The sequence below is a fragment of the Tinamus guttatus genome, unplaced genomic scaffold (genome assembly GCF_059628265.1).
Source record: "Tinamus guttatus ecotype Peru unplaced genomic scaffold, ASM5962826v1 Tinamus_guttatus_pri_ptg000286l, whole genome shotgun sequence".
In the NCBI taxonomy this organism is placed as follows: Eukaryota; Metazoa; Chordata; class Aves; order Tinamiformes; family Tinamidae; genus Tinamus; species Tinamus guttatus.
The window spans coordinates 472861-494731 of record NW_028288820.1 but is presented as its reverse complement, the minus strand read 5'-3'; the positions used below and the strand labels follow the sequence as shown (position 1 = coordinate 494731).

Genomic DNA, 21871 nt, shown 5'->3' with positions numbered 1-21871 from the left:
TTTACATTTGCCAATTAGAGGATATAGCAATTTTTAGCCAGATGTGTCATCGCCTTAATAACACATGATTTGTATTTAAAGAGCTACTAGAACCAAGCCTGAGGAAAGGCAAACCAGGACTAGTTTGATACACAAATGTATCCTGAGTCGCAGATCATGTGGGCACTGCAAAAGCGAGCCAGGTTGATTGGCAGCTGTGTCTGGGCACTCAAATTAGCTTGCCCATGCACAAGCTTTCTATAGCAGAGGGCTAAGCGCAGTCTTAGCGTCCTGACCATTTCTGGACTTGCTCATGAGCGTCTGCTTGTGCAGAAGCGCTCGAGGGTTCATTCTCAATCAGCTCCATCAGCTGGCAGAGAGCCGTGGGAAGCAGCGCTGTGACGCTGAGTGACCTTTCTCATCTCATCGTTGCGTAGCAGCTTGAAAACATGGAAAGTGCAGCTCGGGCTCTAGCTTGGAGCTGCAGCTGCGTCCGATAGGCGAGCGCAGAGTGTCTCCAGAGCTCCGTGCAATGGTAATTTTAAATGTGAATGGTGGTGCCTAAGAGCTGCATAAGGTGTGCGGAGACAGCCCCGGGGCAGTCCTCCAGCCCTGCTCATGCCCTTGGGTCCCTCTCCAGAGGGGAAGCCAAGTTTCCCGTGGGGAGGCCCAGCCGAAGGGCCGACGGTTGGGAGAAGTGGCAGCAGGGCACTCGTGTGGTGGCATCAGGCACGTGCCAAAACGTTTGGGACGGGGCCTGCCCGGCGGTGAAGGGGCGCCGAAGGGACGGTTGGGACCGTTAATTGCGCCTAACGGACATCCCCTCCGCACCTGCGCCACTTTTCAAGCGCGATCCGCCGCCGAGCTCGCGCCCTCCGCTGCTACGAGGGAACGGCCTCCCGCCACCCATCCCCGCGGAGCCTCCACCGCCTCCCGGGGTCCACCCGCCCGCCGGGAAGGGCGCCGGTAACGTCGTGGCACGAAAGCCCGCCCCGCCGCCGCGGAAGGAGACGCGGAGCCACGCGACGCCTCCGAAACGTTATACTTTATTATGTGACAAGGGCCGTCCCGCGGGGCAGGTCTCGGGCCGCCGCCGCCGGACCCCGCGCGCCCTTCGCTCGCGCCCCGCTCGGCGCTACCGCTCCGCCGTGCGGGGGGGGCGCCGGCCTCCGCGCTCCTGATTGGCTGGCGGTGATGTCATCGCCGGGAACATACGGGTCCTGCCGCCAGGCGGCGCCGCCCGCCCTTCGCCCTTTCCCACCCACGGCGCGGCCAATGGGCGCGCTCTGCGGCCCCCCCGCGCGCGCCCGCCCGCCCTCCGCGAGCGCCGGCCGCGCCGCCGCTCAGCCCGGTAGGGCCGCCGGCCAATCAGAGGAGGGCGGCGCCGCCCCGCCCTGCTGACGCGCCGCTGACTGACAGCACCGGGAGCCAACGGGCTGCGGGCTCCGCGCGCCGCCGGAGAAAGGACGTGGTGGGGGGCGGGGCCGGCGCCGCTCCTCAGTCCCGGCCCGGCGGATCGAGGAGGGCGGAGGGAGAAAGGCCGTGCGCGCCGCCGCCTTGATTGACACCTGCAGCGCCCAATAATTCCCGGAGCCGAGGCCAGCTGCCCAATCAAGGAGAGCTGCTGGGCGGGGCTGGCGGGTGAGCGGCGAATGGATCCGCCAATGAGGCTGCACCCGGGTAGCGCGAGCTGGCCCGGCGGCCAACGGCCGCGGCGGGGGGGCGGGCGCGGGTGAGCGACGGGGCCGCCAGCCAGTAGGCGGGGAGGGACGCGGGTCGGCAACGGCCGCGGGGCGGGGCGGCGGGCGGGGCCTCCTGCCCCCCGGGGCATTCTGACGTGGGCGGCGGGGGGCGGTGCCAGCGGCAGCCTTCGGGACGGGGGCTCCCAACATGTCGGCGCTGCTGGCGGCGCTCGGAGTGCGCGAGCGGGCGGCGACTGCGGCCGGCGGCGGCCAGCGCGGCGCGGCCCGCGCGTGAGGCCGAGCCAGGCCCAACGCCACCCCGCGCCGGGCCCGGCCCTGCCTGTTCGGCCGCCGCGACGCCGGCGGGACGCGGACGCTCGTCCGCCCACAGGTAGCGGGGCCGGCACCGGCGCCGGGCGGGGGAGGCGGCGGCCGCGGCTGCGCTAGGCCGGGCGCGGAGCGAGCGGGCGGGCAGGGCCTGCGCGCCGTGCTGGGAAGCGGGAGTAGGCCTGGCCGCGGCCTGCTCGCGTGGGGCTGCCGCGCGGGGCCTGGGGGAGCCGCGGGCCCCGCGCGGAGGCGCCGCGCAGGGCCCACCGCGGGCTGGGGGAGCCGCGGGCCGCGCTGGGGAGCCCACGGCGGCGCGGGGAGCGCCGGGCCTCGGTGGAGTCGCCGCCGGGAGGGCCGAGGCGGGGCAAGGGGCGGCGGGCTCGGCCCCCACTACCTGTCGGGCCTGTGCACGTGCGTGGCTGCGGCTGGGGGAGCGGCGGGCCGGTGAGGCCAGGTGCTTACCGGGTACTTACCGGGCGTTTCCTGGCGGTGGGAGGCCGGGAGGGCCGCTGTGCCGGAGGCAGAAGCCGTTGCGAGGCCCGGAGCTCGCGGCCCGTCAGCGGCGGGAGGGGAGCGGCGGGCGGTTCTCCCGCGTGTTTGCGGGGAAAAGAAAGAGAGAGGAGCCGGAGGGAGCCTCTCGCGCCGGTTGGCGGCCGGATTTGCTCACGCCATGTGTCCATGGGGATGTGTTCGCACTACAGCCGGGAGTTGGTCAAAGGGTGGGAATAATCCCGGTGGGCTAGAGGAGGCTGCCTGGCTGTATTGTGTTGTGTAACGTGGTGGGTTGAGCAGCGTGTATGCAGGTGTGTGTAAATTGTGGGGATGCAGGCGGTGGGTGAAATCACATCGATTAAGGAGCAATGATAAAATGAAGTCTGGTAGGTTTAGGAGGGATAGGTAGCCAAGCTCATGTGTATTATGGGGAATAAGGTGATAAACTGGCTGGCTTGCTCGTGCTGAGCTCACACACAGCTCCCAGGCACTGTGGCAACAGGTTGCTACAAGGTTTTGAGCTTGTTTTGTTTAGTGGCCAGCATGGTCATGCGTAACGTGTGAGACCTTCATGTGTAATATGAGGTATATGTGGACACAGAGGCATGTGTGTTCCAACAGCCTATGAGTTGTTTTTGTCTGGAGTTTGTTTTGAGGGTTGAAGAGAATGCCTGGTTGTCACTATCTGAGCGAGCCTGTTCCTTGGGTGCCGAGATGGGCAAAACTGTGAATTGATGTCTCTGCAATAAAACTGAAAACACAGTAGTCTGAGGAATGCCAACTAAAGAAATGTTTAGCAAAGGGTGCAGGTTGGTAGTGCTGTTGTAGGTGTCTGCCTTTTCTATGTTATTTCAGGCAGTGTGAACTCTCTTGAGGGGCATCCCTGCACCCTTGTGGGTAAATTAGCATGGATTGTGAGGGGCCTTGGGTATTGACTGAGAAGGGAACAGTGGGATCTTTGGAAGTTTTGTGCAGGTTTGAAAAGGGTGGGGGGATTCAGATGAGTTTGTATGGATTATGCATATACACAGTGAAGATTATGCTGTGCTATGTATACACATGTGTATCAGGGGAATGGTATTTGTGCAAAAGGGAAACTGTAGTTTTCATAGTGCTGAGTTAGTGGTAACCCCAGTGTGTGTATGGAGGCAAGTGGTTTTGCTGAGGATATGAAAAGTTGAAATAGTGCAGGGGGAGGGGCAGTCAGCAGGGCAGGGGCTTCCAGATGTGTTTTGGGCTTTCGCTTCATCTAAGCGGCCATTGAGCAGCTGGGGACTGAGGGAATTGTTCCCTTTGGTATGGAGAGCCGTATTTCATAACTGTGGTAGTCTGTGGGAACTAAACCAATGAATGAAAACGACAGAGTTCATGACTTAAGAATATTATCAGATTAAGGGTTACAGAATAGCAAAATAGTCAAGGGGTTTCTGTTAAAGGTTTTTTCCTTCATTTTTTTGTTTGTATCACTGGGAAAACTCTCCATTAACTTTGAGTGTAAACTTTTGCTGAAACTAGCATTCATGATGGTGCTGACAGATGAACAGCTAACTGAAAGCACAGCATCTGATATAGGCAAAGCCCTGTGTTTAGTGAGCTCAGGGGTTGCAAGGTACCTAGGCTTGTGCGTGATATACTTTAATACTTTAACTGAGAGTGTGTGTGTGTTGAGAAGGTACAAAATTTTCAAAATTTTACAAAATTTTAGAAGGTACAAAAAGGGTGGCTATATGAACATTTGAGGGCCAGAGGTCTGGGAAAAGATAATTCGCTCATCCAGAAATGAGGGAAACCTGCAAGCGTGTATGCCGTTTTCTGTGGGTTTGGGGTAGTTTGGTTTCCTTGTTTACATAGCCTCTCCTCTCCTGCTCTCTACAGATATATAGAAGAAGGTGGTGGTGTGGGACATCTGGCTTAGCTAAAGAACATAACATCAAGATGTGGCGAGACTGAGTTAATGTAGTATGGAGAGGATGGCATATAGCAGTTGACTTCTTTGTCAGATAGCTTTAAGGAGGCCTGATGTGTTTGAAGGATAAGCTTGGAAATCTTACTTGGGGGGATGCTAGGTGTTGATAGGTCAGAGACACCTGTAATAGCTGTGCAGAATAAAAGGGAATGTGGTGACGAGGGAGGGAGGGAGGTTTTTGAGACTCCTTTCTTAAAGAGGAAAGTTGTTGAAAGCAGTGCACTAACCTGTTTCTCATTTACTGCAGAACTTCTGTGGTGATCAGCTTAACTTGTAGGAAGAAAACAGTAGTCTCATAGTACTTAGTCTGTATTTCTGAATCCTTCCCTGTCTCTGTTGTGGATTGAATCTCAGGTCTTCTCTAGAGGAAATGACTGTGTATCTCACTTTTCTGCCCTGGCTCATAACAAACATAGGCAAAAGGCAGGTGAGGTTAAAGGCTGAGAGATGTGTGTTGAATAAGCCGTGTCTTAAGGTGCTGTGTGTCCGGAACTACTACTTCCAGAGTGGGCGACAGAGTAGTGAATGTTCCTTACCTAAATGTGCTGCCCTCATATTCCAAACAGGAGAGGGATCCTGCAGTTTGATGCAAAAAATGATATCCTGAAAATATTTGTATTTTCATTATAAGTATCACAGAACTCTGTCTTTGGAGCGGAGCTTATGTAAACTGCTGCAAGCCATGAGGTTGTATGTTAAACAATGAGGGAAAAGGGAAATTTTAAGTAGTCTGTTCAGAGAGCCCTATCCATCTTTAATGAAAAAAATAAAGTGGCATTTAAGGTGTGCCGCAGGTCTTCAAACAACATGAAAATTGAAATTCATCATCTTGGGTCATCAGTGTGTGGGCATGCTTAGATCCAACATGTAGGCCTGTTGCTGTAGCTTAGTGAGACAAAACCTGTTCTTCAGTCGCACTGGCAATAGCTGACTGCTGTTTTTGTGGCTGGCACTGGCCTTGCCAAAGGAATGGGAAAACTTTGCTGTAAGAGCTGGAGTTCCTTTACCAAACCCACTGTCTATTCTGTGTGAATTGTGGAGAGTGATTAGTGCAACAGGTCATGCCTATCTTTGAGCCCATTTTTTTTTCTCTCATTCTTTGAAGTTACTTTTGCATGAGCTGTGAAAGATACAACTCTGACACACAGAGCAAGAATGCCAAGTTTACCTACTGAAAGATCATCAAAGCTATTTTCCCTAGACAACAGGTGTGCCAACACCTCAGCTGCTTTGACTAATGGCCTTCAGACCTGGGCAAATATCTAGCTTGGGAGATTTCAGCCAAAGTGTTTAAAATGTGACAAATCTATACAAGGTTAATTACTTCTGGTGTGGCTAGTCTCAACCCTACTTATAAATGTTGTGAGCTCAGAACCTTGTAGGACTGTATTAGTGGGATCTTAAAGGTGGTGCTGACTTGAGGTAGTATCTTGTGCTCAAACCAAGTACAAATCCTGAATGACTGACAAAAGTGGTCTGAAAAGCTTTGCAGAGGATGGTATAAATAGAATGTGTGGGCGTGGGGACTTCTTGTAATTTGGCAGGTTCTGTGAGACATCATGAGCATGATGAAACATAAGGATTGCCAGTAAATGTATGTTGTTAGTATTCTTAGGGAAAAAAAAAAAAAGGGAGATGAGACTCATCTCATGTCATCAACAGGAGGGAAAATACCACTTCTCAAAAACAGCCATTGTTATAATTTTGGAGGAGAGCTTTCAGGCCCAGGTATTGTTTGCCTAGGAAAAAGTTGTTGCCCATCATCAAATGATCCACGATGTCAGTTTCTTATTGGCATGACTTGTGTGTTTCATTTTACGATGTTACTGCATTATCAGAGTAATACTGTACCTTGGTGTGGTTTCTCTTTCTTTTCTATGGTGGGAAAACCTTTTTCACTGAGTTTTCTTTTGTCGACCTAGCACAGCTAGGCCCTTCAGTCTGTTCTCACAAGAGCTATTAACAGAGATTCAGCTCAGAAAGTCAGTTGACCTAGGGATGTTTCAGACTAGGTTACTGAGGTGCTAAAAAGGACTTTTTAGTATGTATGGTAATGCTCAGTCAATGATCACAAACTTCCACTTAAGTCACAAAGGAAAGCATCTGTCTGTCTTGCAGTTTTCAGGGGATTAGTGAGTGTTAACACAAAATGTCTTCTTTCGTAATCCTACTTCTGTGTCTGCACAACAGTGTAGGAAGTTGACCTTTACTGAATGTAGAACTGACATGGCTCTGTATTGTTGCTATATGAATTAAATGTTTTGCCTATAAAATTGAGATTTTTGTTGTGTGGAGGAGGTACATTTTACTGTAATTTTTATGATCAGTTCACCAGAGTATGCAATTTGTACGGTGCTGATTTGGTCTCTTCTCATGTGTTATTTTTCTGTCATAATAAAGGCACGCATTGCTTATTCAAAAGTCATAACCTTCTATTTAAAACCTTCTGTAATGAAAAATGATTAGAGTGACTTGAAAATGATAACAGTATTTGTGAAGAATTGATTATTTGATCCATGTAGAAAACTGGAACCAGTGAATCTTATGGTAATACTTTAATCAGCACTTAGAAACTGTTGGTTGGCTTGTTCAAGAACCTTTGAACAAGCTTTGTAGGTTAAGCTACCTTGCAAGTCTACTGAGCAGATAGATGGTTCTCTTCGTTTTCTAACAGCAACTAGAGCTGAGACACTGATGTGCGCTATTGGACTCTGCTTTCAGTGTTATTAAAACTGTGATGAGTGAAATATGTGGGTTTTTGCTTTTTACCCTAAGGAATTGGTTACTGTATTTAGGCAAGTTTTCCTAGATGTGTCCCTTGCTACCCTTCCACAAGGGCAGAAGCAGAAACAGATGAGTGATGAGGTGCTGCTGCTGTGGTCACTGGGAGAGAAACACTGAAATCCACAGGGCAGCCCTTCTTTGTAGCACTAAAAAAGCGTGTGCTGGCAGCAGCTTGGGCCTTCTGGCTTAGGTACCGTTGCTTGAGGCACTTGTAGATGATGGGAAGCATCTGCCACACTGGTTATATTTACATTAGTGAGTAGCAGGCTGCAATTGAAAATGTTAAGAACCTCAAGTGGCATAATAGGTTACTGGGGACCCAGTGTCCAAGGGCCCATCTCATGAGGTTCTCCTTTGGGCAACTTAATCTGGTCCTGTGGACTAAAGGCCCAGCAGTGGATTGGTATTACGTGTGCTGCAGTTTTGGTTTGCATTAATGATGTGTTCAGATCATGCGCTCAGAAGCTACTGAGATGTGAAGGAGCTCAGTAAATGGCATTGGCTGAAGTTTGCTTCAGAAGTGTGCTCCTTATTTGAACTGCAATGCTAATGTAGATGTACTTCTCTAAGCGGTGTCTTGTGGCACATCTGAAGGTGTTGAGCTGTGCTGGAGAGTAGCTTCGAGTGCTACCTGCGCGACCTACTGCAACACAGAGGTGCTGTTGTCAGGACTGGGGCAGTTGTGCAACTGCTTTCCAAATAGTTTTTGTTTATCTTGAGTGGCAACTGAACCAGTATCAACAAATTATTGTCTCTTAACCTCTGTTCCCAAATGACTGCCCATAATTTTGCAATTGCATGTTAAAATAGCTAGTATTAAATTGTGGAAAGTAGCTATTTCATAGCTTTGCTTCAGTTAATAATGAAACTAGTAGCATGTATGAGCAAAAAGGTTATGAAGCCTGGTTTCCTGTGGCTTTGTGTCTTGTGGTTGAATTCTTCTGGGTATAATGTGAGCTCTGAGAGTTGTTTGAGGCACTTATAACATATATCTGTTATGTAAGAAAACACCATTATCAGTAACATAGCCAAGTTCCTGCTCTGCCTATCATGAAGGGCACTAATTTTGATATCTCGCCTTGAACTGACTGTTCATTTCCACAGACTCTGAGGTTGTGAATATCTCTGAATGTGAGTAGTTTGAGCAAAACTTACTGAGAGAAAAGGCACTTATTGTGCCTTTCCAAGGTTGTATTTCATCTTTTATCTTTAAAATAATGTTGGCCTTTGCTTTACTATCTTTTTGTACTTAACACTGGTTTAAATTTCTTTCAGAAGAATTAAATATTTTTCACTAACATTTCGGGCAACATATCTAGAGGAAGAAAATAATGTTCCTAATAGGAACTGTCATTTTTTTGGGCTGATGCTGAAAATTTCTTCTCTATTGGACAGATACATTTCTTAAAGTTGAACCTGCTTTTTAAACAAGCTCCAAATATGATACCATCTACTGTAGTTCTGGACTGTGATTCCAGGAGGGGAGTGAATGAAGGTTGAAAATCAATGGTTTATCGAGGCTTCTCGAGTATAGCTAGGTTAGATTGTGAAGGCAGGAGATAGGAATCGGAGGGGGAAGGGACTTTTGTCATTGCCCTTATGACCTTGAAAAGCTGCTGAAACTGTAATACTGTTTGAAACTTTCCAGATGACAAGTATTGTACTGAAGCTAAGGGACTCTGCAAACAGAGTTCTGAGTTTTCTGTCTTTAGTATGTAAAATAAATTGTTCCTTTAGGTTCTGTTTTAAGTTGGTCCATGCTCAGAGCACTGGCTTCAGAGAGCTTTCTGTGAAGCTCTGAAAGGAGAATCTAATGCCTATGTACTTCAGTTTGTCCTTGCTTTCTTTATGCTTCTGCTCTCCATTTGCTTTGTATAATAATAAAATACATGTCTTGTTTTACTTGTTCTAATCCCAGCAGGCATCTCTTTTCATAGACAAAAGGTACTCTATGCCAGTTTATGCACAAGATGTCACTTCAGATACAGGACTGTTTGTGGGTACTAATGCTTACTGTCTAGAATCTAGTTTGATTATCTCTGGAGCATTTGAGAAAGTAATAGTTTCGCTTGTTTTTTTTTTTTTTTTCCCTCCCCCCCCTCCAAGAAAATGACACACTTAATGTGCATTGATATCTAAGACAACCTGAAAACATGAAATGTTTTTTTTTAGCTGTTGTAATACTTCAATTGATTTCATTGACTCCCCTGAGTAGTTACCAGTCGCACGTCTCGGAAGGTGTGTGTGTGTTGTGTCCATCTCCACATTCTCCACGTGGGTGCATATGTATGGATGTAGGCAGCTGAAATGGATTCTCGGCTGCAACTCAGCAGAGACCCAGGACACAATGCTGCCTGTTAGTATCCAAGGAGGTCTCACTCTACTGTCACTCAGAACTGAAGTGCTGCCCTAAGGAGATGATTAACAATGTCTAATTAAAGGTGGTATTTACAGGCATTTTTAGTGAGTGTCTTCCAGTACTACTGGACTAGTACTTTTAGGTGTATTGAGCTGACTACTTGGATGTGTTATTTAGTCGCTAGCTTGTGCTGTTTTCCTGTCTCTGGCACTTTGGCAGGATACTTATAGCTAGGGGTGTGTTGTTTCACTCATGTTTGTTGTTGATGTTAATGTTGGGTGTTTTTTTTTTTTTCCTGAAAAGATGCCTTTTATTTGTTTCTTTTGTGTGTTTGTGTAAATAGTACTATTTTATTACTGTTCTTAAGCTTAAAGTATCCAATACTTGGTCTGGATTTGTCATTTCTGCCTCTTTCCCTTTTACTAGCTTGGGCTGATGGATGAAGTTATCTTTAACTGGAATTATTCAAGATCTAGATCTTGCTAGACCTTGATGCTTTTGCTTCTTTGGGAGACCATTTTTCTAAATTGGTAGACAACTCGAAGTAAAGCTTCAAACAGTAGTGGACTTGCACATTAGCAAAATTCCTGTGAAAGCAACAGCTATTGCTAATGCACATTTTTGGTGATACCTGTAAATACTCCATCAAAGTATCACAATTGGACTGTTGTTTAAAAGATGTCCTAGGCATACAGTCATTTAAAAGATGATTTAATAGTATCAGTTGCTTCTGTTGGGTTTTTTTAGCCTGCCCTCACTTAAACTGTGTGCCTTTCTTATAGTATAGAAAAACTAGATTTTAAGGTGCTTGAGTCTTTTAATAGTCATTTGCAGGAAGAAGGAAAAGACAAACTTCCTACCTTTGTAGGAACTGTTGCTGAACGGTGCTGTCATCTAGTACATACATAAATTCATTTCAATTAATGATCTTTTTCGAAAAAAAGTGAATGTTTCAGGTTGAGATTTAGAGTCAGTTAGCTGTGCAGGCTCCTCTGCAGAGAGATTTGAGAGCTTGTTTTTGGTAAGTGATCAATGTTTTCAATAAATAGTTAAAGCAATGGTTTAACCTTCTCCTACTTTCTACAACTGATCTCATTTTACCTGTATGCAATGTAGAAACAAGGCACTGTTAAGGCTGTCACTGGTATTTTGTGACATGGATGTTTTGCGTTCCCTTTATGCTACTGGAACAGTAGAATTTATTTTACTTTCGTTTTCTCTTTAGCTTGTCTTACCTTGAACTATATCTTTACTTCTATGTTTGCGTGTGTGTATGTTATCATGTATAAATAAAAGCTTGTAGCATTAAGGCCAATAGAATGTCTTCCACCTTTCTTAACTAAAAAAAATGTACTGAACAGGAGGTGCTTTAGACTGGAGAAGAACTTCCATTACTTATTTAATGAATTCGAAATAGAAACTGTTGTCAAGTATCATAGCTTACTATGTAGTCAAGACTACTGCTACAGTATTGTTTTAGTTTTGGCAACATTCATCTCTTAGAGTGTATCTTATCCTTTGGAGGAGAGGGGATGAGAGTGTGCCTTATCCAAAACCACATTTTTTGGCAGGGGAGGTGATGAAATGAGGCTTGACTTAGTGAGTTGGTAGGGGAGAAGATAGAATTTAGTATACTGTAGGATTTCCCATGAAATGAAGTGCATGTGTACTGATGTTGCCAACAGTAGGGAACAGCATTTAACAGAGTCACTGAGTCACGGTGTCACTGGATACCTGAGGTTGGAAGGCGCCCCTGAAGATCATGTGTGCACCACCACCGCCCCCTCCCCTCCTCAGCTTGAGCAGGTTGCCCAGGACCTGGTCCAGCTGGGCTCTGGATATCTCCAAGGATGGAGATATCCACAGCTTTTGCCAGGATAAACTATACACACCTTCTGCACAGTTTATCTTATTCTCCTTTCAAAACTGTTGATTGTGTCCAGCTAGTGTTTATCTGCTCCTTACCTTTGGTCAAAGTCTGATACTCCTGCTGCAGGGGAGGAAGAATTGAAATGGAGAGGAAGAGAAATTGAAAAATAGTACTTCTTGTTTGTTTTTTTTTTTCCAAAAAAAAAAAAAAAGCTTTAATTTCAGATATGCGGCCTTTTGCTGCCAAGTCCTGCTGGTTGTTCTTCACCTACTGAAATAATCTCTCAGATATCATGACTAATACTGGCCTGGGTAAAAAGCAGTAAGTGCATGTTGACTGCTGGCTTGTGTATTGCTGGGAATCGGGAGGAGCCTGTTACTTTGGGTTGTTTTAGTGTATTTTGTTGTTGTCTTTATTACTTTTGATTCTAATTCCATCTGCATGGTTACTTTGAAATCACTTTCATGTTGTGTCTTGTCTTGGGAGCAGCTTCAGTCTGCACTGCTTTTCTCTGAGGGTTTGTACTGTTTGGGAGGAGGGGAAGGAATCCTGCAGATAGAGGAAAATCTTAGACGTGGAATGACCCATCCTCCTTAGGGTTTTAAGGTGATGTGGCAGTAAACTGAAGGAACCTAGAATCGTTTCTCTATGAAGAGAGGAAAAGCTGCCAAGCTTGTTTTGTTCGACTGCCAAATTATAGTGCCTTCAGCACCTAGATATAGGACAGAGGTTAATCGAAAATTGTTAAAAGTAACAGCTAGCATGTAGTTGATTTGAAGCTGCTTTTGTTTCATTCTGAGTTTCCTGTTTTATGTGTGTGTGTTCTGGCTTTGAGTTTTATGTCATTTCAGAGTGTGCTTGGCACGTTTTACTTTTGTTAAACTCTTATTTCTTCATGTCTTTTAAAATAATGGCTGCAACACCTCGGAAACTGACTTGCTTGAGGTGTACAGTATATAGCTTTGTTTTTCATTCATTAAGGGTAGCTTTTATCCTCCAACTAAATGGTGTTCTGTTGTATGCTACCTGATGAGTCTCTCCTTTTGCTTTTTGGATTAAAGGATTTTTTTTTCTCTAGTTTTCCATGTTGATATAGTGGACTATAAGAGAGCTCTGGCTAAACCTCTGCTTGCCCTCTGACACTTGCTCTGAGAACCCCCTCCTAGTCTTGACTCTTCCTTTAAGAAGGTAGTTCCTGTGTAATTACCTGAGCAAGTTAGTGATGCTGTTTGTATACTCTTCTGCCTCTGACCAAGCGCTTTGCTTTCTCCTCATGTTGATACTTGGAGCTGTCTGATTTCATGGTGAAAGATTTACTTGAAATGTGTGTGTTGCTTGCTTACTGCTGGCCTTTGCAATAAATTATTTTTTAGTGTAGCTCCTTGAATTGGCTTGCTACATGAGCACATGAGAGCAGCTTCTGGCACAAAGGTTGAATTAGAAATGTACGCGTGGGAGGAGATGGGTTCACAGCAGTATCAATTTAGTTTTGCCTAAGTTGTCACAAGACTGCACCCCTCAGATGTTTCATAAGAGTTGCTTTAAGGTGGAGATATTAACCCCAGGTATTCAAGCTAATGGTTTGGGTGCCTGATGACCTATCTTGCTGCTGGAACTCCTAAATATGTATTTGGAATGTGACTGCTGATGACTTGCTTCACAACTAGGCTTCATTTGTTGTTGCATGTTGCTGCTTAAGTACATCTCTTGTCTGATATTGTTTCTGTCCTGATTAGTTACAGCAGGAGGGAGTTTAAATTTAAATGAGAAAATACGAGGAGACAATATTAAGAGGCATGTAACAGTGACGATGTTAGCAATGTCACCAGCTGTGTTGCAACCTTAGAGGAATGCAGTCATGTTCTGATATAAAAGTCTTCATTATAAGAGATGGGTGTTCTCAACTTAGTACTTTTGTATGTTCCCTGAAGGCAAATAATATTACTCCCCCTGTAATGCTCATTTCAGTTTAAGTATCAGCACTCACTATCTCTTTTTCTATAGAAATATGAAAATACAGCATAAATGGAAACTTTGCATAGCAAAACTTATGATAAAGATTTTCTCAGAGTTACTGAGTCAAACTGTTTCTCTGTGTTTTTGTCACTGTTGTGAGTTCCTTCGGGGATAAGAGGGCTGTGACTGCTCCTCTGGTGCCGTGTTGGTGTTGCTCTTGGTTTAATGCACAACAGGAGCTTCTTCCCTGTTCCCTGCTTCAGAAATTTTAAGCAACTGTACAAGAACTGAAGCATTTTGGGTAGAATATGAGTAATGCCATTACTGGTAGAGACTACAGTCTGCATTTGTTCGTCTGTGTCCAGGAGTTTCTGAAGTGTTTATTTTCAGGTCTCTTAAAGAGATTTTATTTTAAGGCATCTGAAAAGACATGAGAAATATGAAGTTTAGATGGCTCTTTCTGATGTCCGCAATGAAATCTTTAAGGTTTTATTTTTGATGTTGTTTGTTTATTTTGACTTTTTGCTATTTTTTTTTCACTCTTTTTCTCTTTACTGTCCCCTGCTACCAATCTTATAATACCAATTTTGTGTGAAGCCAGGAGCATCCGGTCTTTATTTTTATAACCTTTGTTATTGCCAGGTTGCAAGGCATCTTGAAAATTAGGTACAGTTAATTGTGTGACGACTATGTATACTTATTGAGACCTGCTTTATTTATTTATTTATTTTTATGCGTAGATTTCTTGTATTTTGTCTTTGCAACATTTGAACTCTGAATTGTTCAAGTTTGGAGGTTTAAGTTTTTGCTCTTTTCAATTTGAGACATTTTTGCTATGTTATAAAATAATGAAAAAAATTCATTTGCTAGAAGGATTAAATACTGCTTTAGTCTGGATAGCGTTATTAAGAAATGGTTTATATCAAATAGTAGCCCAGTGCTTCTATAACCTGGCGGTAGAAGAGATGGTGAGCTCAGGTCAGCTGGTCCTGCCTTTCCGATACAGTTACCAAGTGCCATGCCTATAAAATTCCAAGGGCAGCTACACAGGTAATGCTGCAGTGTCCGCTGATGGGCAGTGTGAACGAAGAAACTCTAGTCAGCTCTCCAGCATCCCACGTTGCAAGAAACCTGATGCTGTGGGACACTTAAATGGCTCTGCATGGTGCTACTTTTGATTTAGCAGTGAAACAGCTGATGAAGGTGGCGGTCTGCCTGCGGGACCCCTTGAAGTCCAGAGATAAGTCAGCCCTCTGTGATGGCAGGGATTACTATTTGCATTCACCATGGTAGGAATAGATTTAGATTTATTGAGCCTATGAAGTGCTAAACAAATAGGGGTTGTGGTTGAGGTGTTAGTGATGCAGCACAATTTATCTAATATTGTGTCCTTGATAGTAGCCTCACATATATAAGTTCATCATTCTTCTTTGATCAGGTCTCACATTATTGTGGGTGAATAAATACCTCTATTTCATTTCCATTGTCATGCTTTGAAAAGCGGCAGCATCATGTAGCCATTTGCTGCTTGTGTTTGACAGGATGTGACCCTTCATGTAGAGGCATGGCTCAAGAATACAGCTGAGGTGACAGCCTCCTCCTCACACTAGTATGATTTTCCTGATCTTTTTGTCCTAGCTCTCCAGGATGTTGGTTATACCCTGGCTTATTTTGGTAATCCATGGTGCATCATCTTTTTTTCTCAATGGTTTTATACCAGTTAAGTTGAAATGGTTCAGCAAGAGAAGCTTGATTCCCAGGCCTGGCATGGGGAAGGCACTGGGAACTCACAGTCTGAGGAAGGAAAGATAGGAAAACGCCACTGTTCTTGCAACCATGGCTCAGCTGTATTACAGAACAGACATGGTTTCCCATGGCACCCTTCTCTTCTTGGTCTTATGCTCCTGTGCATTTTATGGGACAACTTGGAAGCTAGCTCATGTTTAGCAAACAGTGAGAGTAGTATATGTGCTCCAAATTATTGAATCACAAGTGACTTGTAAACTAGTTCATGAAAAGCTGTTTCTGGAATGTGTTTGACAAGTGGGTGTTGTTGTTGTTTTTCTAAGGGTACTAATGTTAAAAAAAGATTGTTTGGTGTAGGTGGTCTGTTGCGCCTTGGTGGTTTGCTGTCAATCCTAGTGTTTGAATCAGTTTGAAAGCAACAAAAGTTCTGAAGTCTTCTGACATTATGTCAAGTAGACTATGGACTTAAGGGAAAACTTAAGCTTTCTCCAGGGAGTTCATGTAATTTCTCCATGTAGTTCATGAGTTAGTGATGAAAGATTGGGCCTTGTTCAATGATTAGTTGGTTTCTCTAGGATGTTACCTCTGAGCACCTGTACTGGAGGTAGCAAGGGAAGTACAAAGTACAGACCTGAATTTGAGGTGGACATGTTTAACTTAAGGAGGATCTGGTGGAAGGAAGTTCTGAGGGGCAGAGCTGGCAGATCTTCAAGGACAGTCTCCTGCAAGCGAGGTCCATATGTCATAGACTATGGCCCATAGTCATATATTCAAGGAAATAAGTAGAAATACTAGAGATGGGGCTTGGCTAAACAGCAAACTCATAGCTGATCACTTCCTGTACAAACTTTTTTTTTCTAGAGAAAATGAGGGTAGGCTGAGGAGAAGGATTTTCAGTAGGGAAGGCTGACTTGTGTTAGGAAAGCCTAAGCTCAACAGCTGTATTAAAAAATAAATTGAATCAATTTTTAGAGACCTGGTAAAGAAGGGGGGGGGGCAAGACTTTTCCAGGATTGTTAGGTTCAAAGGGCAGCTGTTAATTTTTCGTTTTCTGCCTGCATCCCTGTAACTAGTGGAATTTCCTTGGGATTATATCCTGTGACCTGCTCTGCTTAATGTCCTCATCAGTGACCTCCAAGAAGAGGTAGAATATGCCTCGATCAAGTTTGGTATAGACCCTGGAGTACAGGTTTGCAGCTGCCCCTCAGAGGGACCTAAGCAGGACAGAGGAACTGGTCGACATGAGTCTTGTAAAATTTGGCAAAGTCAAATGTGAAGTTCTGGAGTGGGCCAGCCTCCATCAGTGGCTTAAATCCCCTTTAAGGGATCCCCCTTAAAGGGGATCTGTTCTAGCCTGGCGGTGATGAAAGATAACAGCTTATCAGGCAGTATCAATGGCAGGATAAAGAGTAGATGAAGCAGGAGAAGTGGTTATTCAACTTTAGCTGCAGCTTGTTCGACATCTTCTCAGGCTGCATCTGGAATCATGTCTCCTGCTTTGAGGAGCAGGAAGGATAGTGATGAACTTGGTCACAAAGGTAGTCGTGGAGCTGGAGTAAATGAACTCGGAGGAGACCCTAAGGGCCTCTCATGGTCTTGCTTACCTTGGAGATGGTTGTGAGAGACCTAGGATCAGCCTTCCAAGGATCTACCTTCCCAGATCTGCACAGTGGGAGAACAGGAGAAAGTGGTCAGAAAATAAATATAGGAAGAGGGTTTGTGTGTGTTTTTTTTTTTTTTTTTTTTTTTTTTATTCTATAGCAGAGAGGTTTGGGGATCTCCTCTCTCTTTGGAGATTTTTCAGGACTGATCTTAAGCAACCTGGTCTGAGTGTTTCATTGACTGGGCTTTAAGAAGATTGAAATAGAAGAGTTCCTAGGTACCCTCTAATCTGAATCATTCTATGAAATATTAACCATGATTTAAGTGGCCAGACTAAACAATATACTTGGGTTTTATTTGAAAAGTCAGCTCCTTATTTGAGTAGCATTTATTTCTAATACTGTTAAATGAAATAACTTGGACATAACTGGTTACTTTTGATTATTTTTCATGCATTACTAATGCCTTATCTTTGCTTGAAATCTGTGGCTGTTGCATTGAATAAATAAAGCAAATTAAAGATACATTAAATGCATTCTTCATGCAGAGGTTGTGGAGTCTCCTTTTCTGGAGATCTTCAAATACTGCCTGTCTGCCACCGTGTACCACGTGCTCTATGTGTCCCTGCTTGAGCAGGGGAGTTGCACTAGATGATCTCTGGAGATCCCTTACAACCTCAGCCATTCTGTGATTCTGTAATTAATAAGTTTATTTTATCAGAGAAAATACTTCTCATTTCTTTCTCCATGTTGTTAAAGCAAGTTGTTCCAGACTTTTATAGTGGTCAATGCCTTGTCTCTTGCATTTCTTTATTTATCATTATCATATTTATCATTACAGCTAAGTAATGTGTAGAGCATTTGCTGTTTACACTCAAAAAGGTGTTTGAACAGGAAACGGATAACACAAGCCCAACTGCCTCTTTGCTTAGGCTTGTGAGAAGAAGCTGCCATCTTAGATTCTGTATATGGACTGTGTTCAGCCCTTAGAGCAGAACATGCTGCAGAAATTAACTTTAATATACTGCTCTCTATAGGCGTGGTGAGTTTAAGTGTGGTTGTCTTTCAGGATAATGAATCTTAAGTGTTTGTGGGAAAACCAGCTTTACTTACTTGTTTCTACCGAGATGATTTTGGTGAATAGTCAGCAGTTTGTTTACTTTTGCTTTTAAAGAAATCTTATGTAGCTAGTGACAGGCTTTTTGAGTACAGTTTCTGTATTTGAGAGTACGCTTATATGTGTGTATATATATGTATACACATATATTCCTTTCGGAATTTGGGAGCTGCATATACTCTTATAAATGATTAAAATAATATTTTTAGGCCTTCCCTTCTCTCTGCCCTTAAAGATGCATGCATACACACAAGCATACATGTGTTCCTGGTTTGCAAATGCATCTCTGAAGGCTGTGCATATTGACTGGATATTTGGTGCATGCTGGCTATTGAAAGGGATCACCACCTACTTTTCTCCCCCAGCACCTGAGTTATTCACATACCTCAGAGAAGTAGTAATTTTATGACCAACTTGGTCACTTCAATAGCTCATATGTGTTCGTAGTGCCCATTAAGGAGTTACTACTAAGCAGCTTTTGAGCTATGGATTGTTATTTAATGTGTTAAACTAGGAAAGAAATTGGTCAATTCTTTCATCTTTCAGACTTACAAGTTCTTGCACTTTATGCAAGCCTAATAAGCAAGAAAGAGTCTCTAAATGGGATCTTTATCAGAAGGACAAAGATTTGGAAGAAATTTGAGTCTTGTACTGCATTCAAGGTAAGACTTTCAAAAGTGCCCATGAGCAAGCAGAGAGCATGAATTCTGAGGCTTTCAAAGCGGAACTCTTGAATTTGTTACAACTTTATTCTAGCATAATATTTCTTCAAAATTCTATAAATACTTATTAGATACTTCTGCATAATTTTCTGAATTGCCGTCAGATACAGCTTACCGTCAGGCTGTAGCTGTTCCTTACATAAACAGTTAAGCAAGTTACTACGTGTAATGCTTACTGTGCAAGGCTGTCTTTTGCCTGCCATAGGTGTTCATACTTCCCAAACTGAAATAGCTGCATGATGTAAAAGGGAATGTTTTGCTAAATTGGCAATGTGTTAGTGTCCATTTCTGATTTATTTTTATGAGGTCTTGTGCTGAGCTTGGTGAAATTTCTCTTTGGATATAATGTGGCAGCTCTTGAGTGAGGTGTCCAGTCAACTTCAAAATAGTACAGAGAGGAAATTCTCAAGGGGCAGTTTACTGCACTTGGAAGGAGTGGTTGATGCATGTGTTGTGTGGTGTGGTTTTATTTATTTTTTAATTGTTTTTCCTTAAGTAAAGTCATAGCTTCAACCACTTGGGTAATTGTCATCTGTCTGCACACTAGAGGACTGATCAGCTGATAGGAGTCATTACCATTTTCAGCAGAAAAACACTGCCTCCATCTTCCATGGCAAGTTTAATCAAGTAAAATGCTTGTCTCATCTCACTCATCCCCTGCAAGCTAACTGCTGAAGAAGGTTGCAGAGGCCTCCTGTATGGAGAGGTAGAAGGGAGAACCCTAGCAAGGAACTAGGGACACAAAACCTTTGGTAGAGAGGAGGGTGAGTGTTGGCATGAGCTTAAAGAAGAGTGTTGGACGACTATGCTGTTGACAGGAAAAGCATGTGGAAAAGGAAGAACTGGAAAAATAGTTTTAAAGAGCAGACATGCACATTCCTTGCAGAGACTACAGACTGAGGAAGGGAATACGAGACCGTAGTATCCAGCTGTAAAATGGTGGTGACATTTGCATGGAGGTGTGCAGAGGGACCTGGGCCATGTTTTGACTGGAATATACAAGGAGTGCTTAATGTGTGCAGGTGTATACTGGTTGCCAAAAACTACTCTCTCGAACTTATCTGAAATAAACTACTGAAACTGGCACTCATTGTGCTGAATTCAGCACCCATTTAAAGTTTGAAATCAGCACTGTTTTGTTCACCTAACTCTTTCTAATTTGCTGTGATGGTGTGTTTACTGAATTATTTGCTTAATCCCAGAGTTGAATGTCTGCTTTTCTTTCTGAACTGCTAAATTCATCAGATTCTTTTGTCATCTTGCAAAAGCCTAAATCTCTATCTGAACCCGATTTTTATTTTTTGTATGAGTATCTGCTCCAGACTTGTATTTATTAAATCCAATATAGACTACATGCACGATAAGCTTTGCGTGTAGTAAAGTGATAAGGCAGAGACACAAGCTTTGAAATATTGAGATATATCATTTGAAAATATCTTGATTTGTTTCTCTATAAGTGAGGTGATGGAGTAGGATGTCTGCCCTTTTGCTACAATTAATCTGTTATTTTATGTAGTCTTATGCTAAGACATTGCACCTGCAACCTTCACAGCCCAGTGAGGCAGGTCTCATAGCAGCATTATGTAGGAGCAGTAGCCTTTGGAGCTGGAGGTGGTATCTTTAAGCCACTGCTGATGCTGTGGAACCTGGGTGGGCTTAGCATTGCTGCCCTGGCTCCCTATAATGCCCTTCAGTGCCCTCTCTAGTACTGCCTTGTTGGAAAGTGGCATGGTCTCTGTGCATGGTAGTTCTAACTTTTTTGTTACTAAAATTGCCTTTTGAATTTTAGCAGGTGTAGTTCGACACGTATTGTAGGATTTACATAGTGGCAAAATTCTAACGGCTTTTGTTGCCTCAGTAGAGATACTTGAAGCTTCAGTACTGAGTACTGCAAATCAGAAGATTTTTAAAAAGTGAGTCAGACTGATTTGATGTGAAACTGAAGTTGCAATACTAATTGGACAAAATTATTTGAGTATTTAAGCTTGCAAGTTGCCAAATGGCTGCTTCTTGCCAAGTTCTTGCCAAGTTGTCATCTCTGTTGAGATGACAAGTGAAGCAGTTCAAATAGCCTCAATGCAGACACCTGAAAAAGATTCCATGTATCCAAGCAACGATACTGGAGACTGCTGCCAGATAAAAGGTAATGAAAATTTACTTCACAGTTCCTAGAGGTAGTAATTTTTAGCTAGAATTCAGACACTTCGCTAGAAAGTTACTTTAATGTGATGAAAAAATAAAGTATGCTGTAATGTGGAGGGAGGAAGTACTCTGCTGTTTTTAGAAGTAGTCTGACATGCCCTCTATGATCCAGAACTTACAATCTATATCATGAGATTCCAGATGCATAGATCATGTTATAGTGTGGCACCATATTGTGGTATGTTGCTTAAAACCAACTACCTCTCTTGAGCATTTGTTAATATCTGGCTTCTTAAAAGTCTTTTGAGATATGCCTTGTAAAATTAGCCAAGTCTGTTTAATTGTATTGAATTCAGAGGATGGTTTTTTATAATGATTGGGAGCAACTCCCATGGCATCCTAGCCCACTTAAGAGTTTTAAGATACCTTTACTTATCTTTACTGTTGATTCTGTTCACACTAACAAAACAGCTTACTGTTAAAGATATAACTTTGCTAATAAATATAAAAGCATTTGTTGTTGTAGATGGCACTACAGGATGAAAAAAACCCGAGGTTCTAAATCTGTAATTGAAGCATGAATGATGTAGAAACTGAAGTCTCCAAATAGGGGCCATAAGAATGTGTGGTTATTTTTAAATATCAAGTTGAATTTAGTTCTGATGCAAGGTAATTTTTGTGTATGTGTAGGCTGTTAATTAACATAACACGTTTGAATTATCTCTTTCCAAGTTGGGTGTTTTGCAGCAAACATTAAAATGCCTATAGCATAATAAGTGTTAATATTTGGAAGCTTGTAATAGTAGTATTGTTATGTCCTGAATTGAATGTTCTGGTGCAAGGCCTTTATTTTGGTGTTGAATTACTTCCCCCCATCCCCATTTGATTTAACCTGCTTTGTGAATAAAGCTAAATACCATTGCTGTAAAAAGCTACAGATATATGCAAATGGTTTAGTAGTATGGCAGAGAGTTTTGGTTGCCTATCGTCGTCTGCACAGGAACTTTGGCACTGTCTGAGCTTCAATTCACTCTGCTTTTGTTCATTTGTATGTGTATTAAGATTTTTCTGCAGAAGGTGAGGGAAGGAATAGAAGCTACTTTCTTGGACAGAGATGTCTTTTTCCTA

General features: G+C 43.8%; 1 protein-coding gene across 1 annotated transcript in view; it reads left to right on the top strand.

The window, feature by feature from the left end:
* The first annotated feature begins 1989 nt into the window (after positions 1–1989).
* PPM1B (protein phosphatase, Mg2+/Mn2+ dependent 1B) overlaps positions 1990–21871 on the top strand; it is a 60250-nt gene continuing 40368 nt past the window's right edge. Inside the window, exon 1 of the mRNA XM_088527411.1 lies at positions 1990–2052. The gene's annotated coding sequence lies outside the window, so the exon portion shown is untranslated. The remainder of the gene's footprint in view (positions 2053–21871) is intronic.